Here is an 11,771-nt window from a genome sequence, read left to right as displayed (position 1 = left end):
GCCCCGCGAGGGGGCGGAGCTGCAGGGGCCCCGCCCGGGGCGCGCTGGCCCCGCCCCCGGGGCAGCCTCAGCCAATGGGCTGTGGCCTCCGCGCCAGCCCCGCCCCCGAGGCCGAGGCTGGAAGGTGGGGCCGGGCGCCGGGGCGGGGCTGCAGGGCTGCGGGGGCGGGGCCGGCGGGAGAGGCGCTGGGGCCGCGGAGGTCCCGGGGCCAACTCTCCCGCCCTAGGGCGGCCCGGGCTGGGCCCCGCCCCCTTCCTAGCTTCTCCCGCGGTCCAAAAAAGTTTTGCCGAGGCCCTGCTGCGGACGTTAGGGACGTGGTTGGCCTTGGCTTTTGCTCTGGGTACCATGCTAAAATTGATTATTATTATTTTTGACAGATTTTGCACGCCTGGTGCAATCAGATTCTTCCCGCGATCCCTCAGCTTCAAACTCCTCGTCCCCCAACACCTCCCCCCACTCCCTTTTTTGAAGTCATGCAGTTATTTGCAATAAATCCTAAAGCAGAGGCAATGCTCAAGTTCAAACGGCTTATTCCCACAAAGCAGTAATAGCTAACATTTCTGGTATTCTTGCCTTGCCTTGCATACGTAGGCACTTTGTATTAACCCTAAATCTCACAATCTAGTCTATAAATGGCTACTTTTTACAGATGAGGGATCAGAGGCAAAGGGAAGGTTAAGTAACTTAACCAACTAGTTAGTTTAAGCAGTAGGTCCTTATGCAAAGCGAAATGGGTATCATTCCTGCTAAAACCTTCCTGGCAGGAAGGAGGTGCCTCTGTGCTCTGGGACTTCAACAAAAGAGAAAAAAGTCTCTCCTCGGCTCACCTTGCCTTTGCTCTAGGTATAAACAGTGCTATTAACTTTATTACCTAAGAGTTTCATAGCAGCGGCCTCAATCTTGCTTTTCTTGTTCCTAGGCTGATGAACGAAGAGTTAAGAACAGTCAGTTCAACAAAACAAGGCACACATTTTCGCATGTGGATGGCTTGATGGGGAAGAAATAGCATGGGGAGAATGGGTGAAAGTTGGAAGGGAGGGAGATTTATGCCAAATTTGGATAATAAGCCTTAAAACTTGGATTTCTATTTAAACGTTTCGTTTGAACATCAAGCTTGAAAATTTTGCCTTTATTAAAAATGATTGTTGATGATAGTAAATGTGATCTAAAATATTATTTATGATTTAGCAGCGATAGAGCATTTATGTGAGCAAGCACTATTCTAAGCACTTATAAATATTTGCTTTTTGAATCATCATTATGGATTGATACAATACGAATATCAATCCCTACTTTAGAGATAAGGAAAGAGAGGCGCATAAAAATTAACTTGTTTATGGACACCTAGCTGGCAAGTGGTGGAGCTGGGATGCTAACTAATGCTCTTAACCCATTTGCTGATTGCATTTTTTTAAAAAACAAAACAAAAACAACAACACTAAAAACGTACCACCCAGATCATTCCTTCTAAGAATTGAATTCCAGTTTCTTACTTGGGTCTATTTTAGGTAGGAGGCACTTTGCTGTAATTCTTGTTTTTCATTTCTGAAAATAAGGAGAAAAACACTCAGGAAAAAATACTTAAACTGATTTAGGATCCTTGTTTTCTCGGTTTAAATGTTGCTAGCAGAACTTTATATGGCCTATTTCTAGATGATTTTGGATATTATGCTATTACAGCACCATAGACTGTGTTGAGTGGCATTAATTTGGGGGATTTTTATTCCCAACAAAAAGCATGGTGTTTATGTAACCGCCCCCCCCCAAAAAAAAACATTGAAAAATCCCCAACTGGCCCACTGGTGGGCTGGGCCAAGTCTAAGGCTGAGAATTTGTGATCCCTTATTTTTTTCTTAATTTGGAGAATCTTCCAAGTCTATTTGGAAGATTTTCAATAATTTTTAAATTTTCTTTAAAGATTTTATTTTTAAGTAATCTCTGTACCCAGTGTGAGTCTCAAACCTATAACCCTGAGATCAAGAGTCACATGTTCTATCTACTGAGCCAGTTCGGCCCTTAGGAGATTTTCGATTTTATTAATTATTCTAAGAACCAACTCTTACCTTTATTAATTTTCTTTACGGATTTTTAAAAATTTCATTGGCTTCTGCTATTATTATGATGATGTATTCTTATTGTATTTAATATATATATATTTATTATTTTATTTTTACTTCTTTCCTTTTTACACTGACTTTAACTGCTACTCTTCTAGTTTCTAGGGTGGAAACATAGATCATTGATTTTAAATCTTTATTCCTTCTAATTCAAACATTGAAAACTAATTTGCCTTCAAATACAGTTTTAGCTGTATACAACAAATTTTGATGTGTTGTGTTTTTATCATTTAGTTCAAAGTATTTTTAAAACTTTCCTAGTGATTTCTTCTTTGATCATGGACAATTTAGGAGTATGTTTCTTGATTTCCAAATATTTGGAGATATTTTCCAGATATCCTTCTTTTGATTTATGATTTAATTCTGTTTTTTTAATTTAATTCTGTTTTGAACACAGAATATATTCTTTATACTGATAGTCCTCTGAAATTTATTGAGATTTGGCTTCTGGCACAGCATATGGCGTATCTTGGTGAATGTTCCAAGTAAAATTTATTTATTTATTTATTTATTTATTTATTTATTTATTTATTTATTTATTTAGATTATTCATTTATTTTTGTTCCAAGTAAAATTTAAAAGAATTTATATTCTGCAGTTGTTGGGTATAGTGTTACATAAAAGTCAGGTTAAATTTGTTGCTAAAAATCTACTTTATTATTGATTTTTACATTTGTTCTATCAGTTGCTGAGAAAGAAGTGTTAAAATCACCTATAATTGTGACTTTGTCTGTAAATACAATGATGTCAGTTTTCTATTAATGAATTTTGGAAGATTTGTCATTAGATGCATAAACAAGTAGGATTGTTAGATGTTCTTCATGAATTGACACTTTAATCATTATTAAATGTTCTTGTTTATTTTTAGTAATACTTTTTTATTTGAATTTACTTTTTCTGATATTAATATAGCAAAACCAGCTCTTTTATTACTACAGTTTACATGTTATGCCTTTTTCTATCCTGTTACCTTTTACTTATCTTTATATTTAAAACCTTTCTTGTAAATGGGGCTCCTGGGTGGCTCAATTGGTTGAGCAGCTGACTGGGTTTTGGCTCAGGGCATGATCTCATTGTCATGAGATTGGGCCCTACATTGGGCCCTGTGCTCAGTGCAGAGTCTGCTTTAGTTTCTCTCTCTCTCTCTCTCTCTCTTTCTCTCTTTCTCTCTTTCTCCTTTCAACTCACACACTCTCTCTCTTTAATAAATAAATAAAATCTTTAAAAAAAAACAATTTCTTATAAATGACATAAAGATGTTTTATTTTATTCCATCAAAGACTTGAGAAGACCCCTCTGCAGATTTCTGGAGCTCTTTCTCTGCATAGCTTCCTCCTCACTGGAACTCTGTTCTGCAAATTCTAGTCAGTTTGGTCTCCAAGACCATATTTCAGCCTCCTCAACTAAGCAAGACCATTAGGCTCTGCCTGATTTCCTTTTTCTTCCATCACAGTTCAGAAATTGCCTCTGGACAGGGTTCAACTCATTTTCTCTCCTTCTCTCAAGTATCACATGCCTGTGCTGTCTGTTGTCTAGTATTTTGAAGACAGTTGTTTCATATCTTTTGTCCAGTCTGGAGTCAAGCTACATTGTCAGGAACCAAAGCTAAGTCCATAGTATAGGTGATTTATAGGAGCCAAATTCGATGTTTGAATGTGATATTTAAAATTTATGATTCATTTCTGAATATAAGTATCATTTTATGAGTTGTATTGACAAACAGCACAAAGATTGCCCACATAGAAATTAATAACACGATATAAACTCTACAATGACTCAAGTAGTATGATCTAACTTGAGTGTGTTACTTACTGTGACTCTTAGCTGGTCAGTGATGGTGTCTGCTCCTGTCACGACACCTGCTATGAAGCAGCTACTATGCATGAACACATCTCCATCTACATTGGCCAGGCTGGTTTCCAGATCAGCAGTGCCCATTGGGAACTCTAGTACCTGGAACACATCCAACCCAATGGCCAGATGCCAAGTGACAAGACCACTGAAGGAGGAGATGACTCCTTCAACACCTTCTTCAGTGAGATGGGTGCTGGCAAGCACACCTTCAACGCCTTCTTCAGTGTTTATAGACCTGGAACCCACAGTCAACGATAAGTTCACACCAGCACCGATTGCCAGCTTTTCCACACTGAGCATCTCATCACAGGCAAGGAAGATGCTGCCAATAACTATGTCTGAGGGCACTGTACCATTGGCAAGGAGATCATTGACCTTGTCTTGGACCAAATTCAGAAACTGGCTGACCAGTGTGTGGGTCTTCAAGGCTTCTTGGTTTTACACAGCTTTGGAGGGGACACTGGTTCCAGGTTCATCTCCCTGCAGATAGAACATCTTTATCTATTATGGCAAGAAGTTCAAGCTGGAGGTATCCATTTACCCAGCTCCCCAGATTTGCACAGCTATAGTTGAGCCCTGCAACTCCTTACTGCCCACCCTGCAACACTGATTGAGCCTTCCTGGTAGATAATGAAGGCATCTATGGCATCTGTCGTAGAAACCTTGATGTTGAATGCCCAACCTACACTGACCTTAACCACCTTATTAGCCAGATATTTCTTCCACCACTGCTTCCCTCAGGTGTGACGGAACCCTGGGTGTTGATTGGATGGCATTCTAGACACACCTGGTGCCCTATCCCCACATCCACTTCCCTCTGGCCATGTATGCACCTGTCATCTCTGCTGAGAAAGCTACCCTGCACAGCTTTCAGTAGTAGAGATCACCGATGCATGCTTTGAGAGAGCCCACCAGATGGTGAAATGTGACCCTCACCACAGTAAACACATGGCTTGCTGCCTGTTGCACCGTGGTGATGTGGTTCCCAAAGATGTCAGTGCTGCCATTGCCACCATCAAGATCAACTGTACCATCCAATTTGGGGACCAGTGCCCCACGGGCTTCAAAGTTGGCATTCATTACCAGCCTCCCACTGTGGTGTCTGGTGGAGACCTGGCTAAAGTACGGTGAGTTGTGTGCATGCTGAGCAACACCACAGCCATTGCTGAGGCCTGGGCTCGCCTGGACCACAAGTTTGACCTGATGTGTGCCAAGCATGCCTTTGTTCACTGGTATATGGGTGAGAGCATGGAAGAAGGAAAGTTTTCTGAGACCCATGAGGGCATGGTGCCCTTGAGAAGGTTATGAGGAGGTTGTGTGGATTCTGTTGAAAGAGAGGGAGAAGAAGAAGGAGAGGAATATGAATTAGCATTCCTTTCAGCCCTGCAGCATGTCACACTCAGAATTTTAGTTTCCACATTAGCCGACAGACGTTAAAGCTTCCTGGTTAGATCGTCTTCACTATTAACTCTAATCATGTTTTACTTTTCTATGTGTACTTGTAAGATTTTTCCATCATGTCTCAAAGTAAATGCTTTAAGAAAGAAAGAAAGAAAAGAAGTATTATCTAACTCGGCCCTCCTGTCAATAGAACACTAATAATGTAAACTTTTGATTAGTACATGGCATTTAGTAATTTTTCTGAAAAGACAGAAAAATTATATATAACATATAATAACATATAACATATATGTTATAACATGTAATAACTTATAGTTATAAGTTAAGTTATAACATATAATAACTTATCATTTATGTATATCTCTATTTTATTACTAATATGAACTGACCCATCAACAGACCCACCTAGACCTGTGCAATAATTAAATCTAGTTGTCTTCAACAGTTTGCCAGGTTTCAGTCACATTGAAACAATCATTTTACAGATTTGATCATTATTTTTTGTTACATTGCTACATTTTTATTTTCTTTTTTTAAAAAATGATTTTTATTTATTTATTCATGAGAGACACACAGAGGGAGGCAGAGACACAGGTAGAGGGAGAAGCAGACTCCCTGCAGGGAGCCCGATGTGGGACTCGATCCCAGGACCCTGGGACCCTGAGCCAAAGGCAGACGCTCAACCGTTGAGCCACCCAGGCGTCCCCAAAGTTACATTTTTCAAGGTAAAAACAAAACACGTTTTATTTAGTACTTTATTAACTGAATTTTAAGTATTTAGGCATGTGGTATGTAGGCCTCTATTTGTTCTCTTGCCTCAGTCCTGATGTTAGGGATAGACCTGTGGAAGAAGTGGCACAGCAACAAAATTTAAAAAGTTACGTATCATACAGATTATTTGGCTTATCTGAGAAAGCTGAATCCAAAGCCAGTTTTGGGAAGGGTTATAAACAATATTTCCACTGTAGACTCTGCAAAAATCCCAGCATATGGAAGGCACAAAGTTACAAAATTTGAAATGCTTTAATATTTACCTAAAAGACTTAAAATCTTCTGGTACAACCATCCACTTCTCCATGAGAAATTCATTCCTACTCTGAATCCCTTTGAGTCTTTCTTTATCTAATTATGTTGTTTACCTAGAAATTCGCTACTTTAACAGTAAATTGTTAATTAATAGTAAGCTCCAGGAACTATTTCTCAGTAAAATGATAATAATCTTAATAGTTACATGATTGAGGACCTGATTTGTGCCAGACACTATGGGAAGAATTTTAATGTAGATTATCTCTAACTACCATAACCTAATAAAAAGAAGTCTTCCCATTATACTGATGAAAAAACAGAGGCATAGGGAAGTTAAATAATTTGCCCAAGACCAAGGATGCAAGTCTACATTAGTCTGACTGCAAAGTCTATTATTTCCGATATTCTAAGCAACTATTAACAATAGATGTTAAAGTTCTTTTACTCACCTTCTTATACATAAGAGGATTAATCAAAATTCTATAAGTTTTTGAGGCCAGTTAAATTTGGACATAATAATAGATATTTTATTTATTTTAAATTGCATAATAATTTATGAGGGGGCCTTATAATTTCAGTTACTACAGAATGATGGTAGACAGTAGAGATACAGGAATGAACAGCATGGACACAGTCACTGCCTCCATGGAGTGTACAGTTCTTCTAGGGAAAGCGAACATTAAACAGTTAATTGCATAACATCTGATTATTATGGTTATAAATGTTGACGAGACATCACTGACTACTCTGGCTTAAAAGTCTTGGTGGTTTGGAAGAGAGATATCAAATATTTAGTAATTTAAGGTCAAGATTCAGAATCCCTCAAATCACATGATTTTTGAAATGAAAATACAGGAGTCAATGTCATGCAAATGAGCATTTATAGTTAGAGGCAGTTTAAATAGGATTATAAAGATTAGAGGGAGCTGACAAAGCAACTCCCAGAACCAGACTAAAAGTAGCCTACTAAACAGATAATCCAATGTGGCTATGTTCTTTCCACCAGTCAAGGTTACTGCAGGTCCCAGGAAAAGAAATCCATTGATAGATAGACTAGGTCAGGCTAATCACACTTTGGAGGAGAAAACCAAACCAAACAAAATAAAACACACTCTTAACCCTTTCCAGCTTGAATAAATCAGAAAAATATCCTAGTATGTATGTTTTAGGTGCAAAAATAACATTCCCACATACCTTCAATTTCAGCAGAGATAATTTCCCCTGGCAGCCTTCTGGTCCAGCTCCTTTTCTCCTTAAATCTTAGGGCTCCTTGTAAGTGCCTCCTCAGCTCTTGATCACCTTGTATTGTAAACATCCCTTCTCTGGCCCACCTCCCTCCTGTGTACTGCCTTCAAGGGAAAGCCTTGCGTGTGCTTCCAGACCTTCAAACAGCACCCAGCACAGTGTGGGCCGTTCATGTGTTGAATGAACGAATCAAAACTCGAACAATTTCTATGCCTTTATAAAGGATTATCATTTCACAGTGTTAGGAGCTCTATACATAAAATACAGATTTTCATTAAAAAATAAAACCAATGAATTATTTCATTTGATCATGCTTTCCTGGAATTATATGATACATTATTTAGAAACAAGGTGTAAATAATGGTTCTACAGCTTTACACAAGTTAGCTGTTTACTGGCTGCATGTACCTGGCTACCGGGGTCCTGTGACAGCGTAGGGATGACAGGGGAGGCCTCAGCCATGTGCTGCAAAGCTCCTGTTTAGATGCAATCCAAGAGCTTAGAGGAAAGTGAAGGAGAGTGAGAGCACATTTACCATGTGCACCAGAAGTGTGTGATGCGCTAGAGCCTTGCTCCATTGACCTTCACAAAAACCTAATGAGGTAGGCATTACGTTTTCATTTTACAGATAAGGAAACCGAAGCTCAGAGGGATTAAGTCATTTTCTCTAGACAACACAGCTAATGGGCATTATCCCAAGAACCAGTAATAACTCAGTTACCCTTAATTATGGCTGTGGAGTGGGAAAGGCACAAGAAAGAAGTATGAGAGCCAGTAAAGAGAGGTGCGTTTGAAATAAAACAAATGAGTCATTGCAAAGAGGTAAAGAATTTCATGTGCGTGTGTGTGTGTGTGTGTGTGTGTGTGTGTGTGTGTGTGATAGAGAGAGAAAGAGATAGAGAGAGAAAGAGATAGAGAAAGAGAGGGGGTGAGACTGAGGGCTTTGATGAGGAACAGAAGCAGGATGATGTTTAATCTCAGCCTAGAGGGCTGACCCAAGGCCTGCATAGTTTGGATGAGGATCAAATATGTGTTGTTTGCTACATTCTTTAAGGGTCTCACCACTGCCTCTGTATCTCACCAATAGTTAATATTGAACCGAATGATAAGCACCAGAGGAATCTTGCAAAAGTTGTTTTAGGAGTAGAAATTCAAAGAAATTCGAAGAAACTTCTGTAATCTGATACTCCTGCAGGCCGCCTTCCCTATGGTTACTGAGTCCATAACCACCAGCCTCACACAGCAAAATACGCCCAAGGGTCCTGTCCCCCAACCTCTTACATAAACTTGGTAAGTGGCACGTAAATGTCTCAAGAATTCTTGCTTGGCCGTTGCGCTCGACGACCTCACATTAAAATTCACTGGGGCAAGAGCTATTTTATAATTACAAGTTCTCTGAAGTTCCATGATGTCAACCGGGAAGTCAAGTTGGCAAGAGGAAGAAGGGTTTATTAGAATTATTGCTCCAACTATTTAACTCATTAAATCATTTAAGAAAGTTTCAAATAAGAAACAATCCAGAGGAAATGAATATTTCATGGCTTTATATGGGAACAGATTCCTAATCTTGTCATCTTGTTTTATTTTTAGGTGTATTTGTTTTAGTTTTGTCTTTCACGTCAGACATAGGGCTAGAAAAAGATTGCTCTAATTAGACCAAGTATATTTCCTACCCAGAAAAATGTCTTTTTGACTTTTAAGAGAAACCAGGCAACTTCATGACAACAAACTGTTATAAAATAAATCCTAATTCTTTATGACAACAAACTATTATAAAATAAATCCTAATTCTGCTACTTGTCTTTTAAAAAGTATAATACCAGCCCCTTATCAAGTGTTTACTATGCCTTGGGTCTAAAATAAATTCTACATATTACTAGAGCTCATTTTTATGCTCATGACATATCTGCAAGATATTATCATGTCTGTTCCACGAAAACTGAAACTGAAGCTCAGATGTTTCACTCACGGAGCCAGTGAATGGTGGAGCTGAGATTCAAACTCAGGCCAGTGATCCGAAACCTCTGCATTTAAATCTAGCATGGTGTCACAGAAACCGCCTCCCCCCAAAAGTGGGTAGCAATAATTGGCATAAAAAAAGGCAGAGGCAAAGTGAACACTAGATTTAAGAACAAAAGAGTTCCATGTTAGTAGCAATTTTCTGAAAACCCTTACTCCCAAGAAGTAGTATCTAGTGAGAATGTTAAGAAGGTCCACAGAGGGTCTGAGAAACTTCCTCAATGATAGCTCTACGTTGGATGATTAAAAACATTTAAAATATTTCAAGGAGGGCCCCCCCCCCCACCCTACCCCTGGTGGCTCAGTTGGTTAAGCGGTTAAGCATCTGCTTCTAGGCTCAGGTCATGATTCTGAGGTCCCCTGCTCTGCGGGAAGCCTGCTTCCCCCTCTCCCTCTGCCTGCCACTCCCCCTGCTTGTGCTCTCTCTCTCTGTCAAATAAATAAATAAAATATTTAAAAAAATATTTAAAAATCTTAAAAAAAAACCACCAAAATATTTCAAGGAGAAAATTTCTTAGATGTGAAGAGCATAGTAAGACTACAAAAAGTGATAATTAGAAAAACTATTTATGTGCAGGTAATACGCTAAGGGATTTACAGATGCATGTTTTCTTTCCTATATACAATGCTTTTTGCTGTTGCTGTTAGAGACACATTGATGAAATGGGTGATCTACACTGATTTTTCATGCTTTTACCTTCCAGACACTAGGGCAGTGTGGTGCTCTGGAGTCAGATAGGACTTGGTGCCGGGTTGCCAGATTTAAAAAGAAACAAAAAAATACCAAACAGAACATCTAGTTAAATTTGGGTTTCTGATGAACATCAAATAGTTTTTAGTTTAGTGAGTTTGTCTCATGCAATATTTGGGATATACTTATACTGTGTTTTTATTTGCTAACTGTGGGAGCCCTATCAGTATAAATCCCAGCTAACTCGGATACGATGCTGGCCATTGTGTCCCCAGGGAAATTACTTCATCTCCAAGTCTTCATGTCCTCTTCTGTAAAATGAAGTGGGTATAGTTTCTACCTCATAGGACTGTGAGGATTTCAAACATTTATATAGGGCTGAGAAAAGTTGAATTCCTGTCTTGAGGATTTCTCTCTGGGCATCTCATCATTACTTACTGTCCTTTATGTGGGTGATTTTAACATTTACTACCATTTCATGCTTTTTATTTATAATTAATTTCATAAAGATGGGTTTAAGATACTTCCAGTGTCTTGCAAAGCAAGGGGCTGATTTTCCTAAGTAGATTATGTAACACTGCTTAAAGAGACTGACACAATAACATTTTAGCATGAAACTCAATTGTGACCCAAGTGGTTACATGGGTTAGTTTGAAGAAAGTTTGTAACACGGTGGATTTATCAAAAACATTCATTCTAATAGTTTAGAGGGTATATGTTTAACTAGCTAAGTTGCAGAAAATTAAATTAAAATAGTATATTTGGTAACATACTGATTGAAAAATTGAAGGAAGTCAACAAATGATAAATGATAGTCATTTACATAATGTTATGGGGTCAAATAGGTGACCAGATTTTCTGGAAATTATACTGGCTATCCAAATTTGAAGTAATAAAAATGGTAATACACTTTAATCTAGTAATCTCACTCACTAAGAAAATCACAGGTGTACACAAAAATTTAAAAATAAGAACATGCCTTTTGAAAAATTTAGACCAGAGGAAAATGTTCAATGAAAGAGAAATCAACCCATAAATTATGTAATAGTGGAATATGATAGAATATGATGCAGTCTTCAAAAGGACATTTTAAGTACATGTTTAGTAATATGAAAATAATAATATAATATCAAATAAAACCAGAATGATTGTGTATAAAAACTATATGTAGAAGAGTATAAACCAAAATGTTCATCTTGATTATGATAAGAATATGAGTAAGGTAAACATGTTTCAGTTTTGCTTTGTTCCTTTCTATAATATCTAAATTTTATGAAACATGTTTTCTTTTATAATTAGAATTTAAATATTACTTTTAAAATTCTAGAAACCAAAAGCCAACTTTCCAAAAGAAGAGAGTACTCAGTAGTCAGCTAATTCTCTCTGCCAGGCACTGAGGGTATCTCTCCTTTTGAGAG

At 38.3% G+C, this 11,771-nt stretch overlaps 1 pseudogene; it reads left to right on the top strand.

The window, feature by feature from the left end:
• Positions 1-3,995: 3,995 nt before the first annotated feature.
• LOC121474044 lies at positions 3,996-5,408 on the top strand (annotated as a pseudogene).
• The last annotated feature ends 6,363 nt before the right edge of the window (positions 5,409-11,771 follow it).

The sequence above is a fragment of the Vulpes lagopus genome, chromosome 12, assembly GCF_018345385.1.
Source record: "Vulpes lagopus strain Blue_001 chromosome 12, ASM1834538v1, whole genome shotgun sequence".
NCBI classification, from domain to species: domain Eukaryota; kingdom Metazoa; phylum Chordata; class Mammalia; order Carnivora; family Canidae; genus Vulpes; species Vulpes lagopus.
This window is presented reverse-complemented; position numbering and strand designations above follow the sequence as displayed.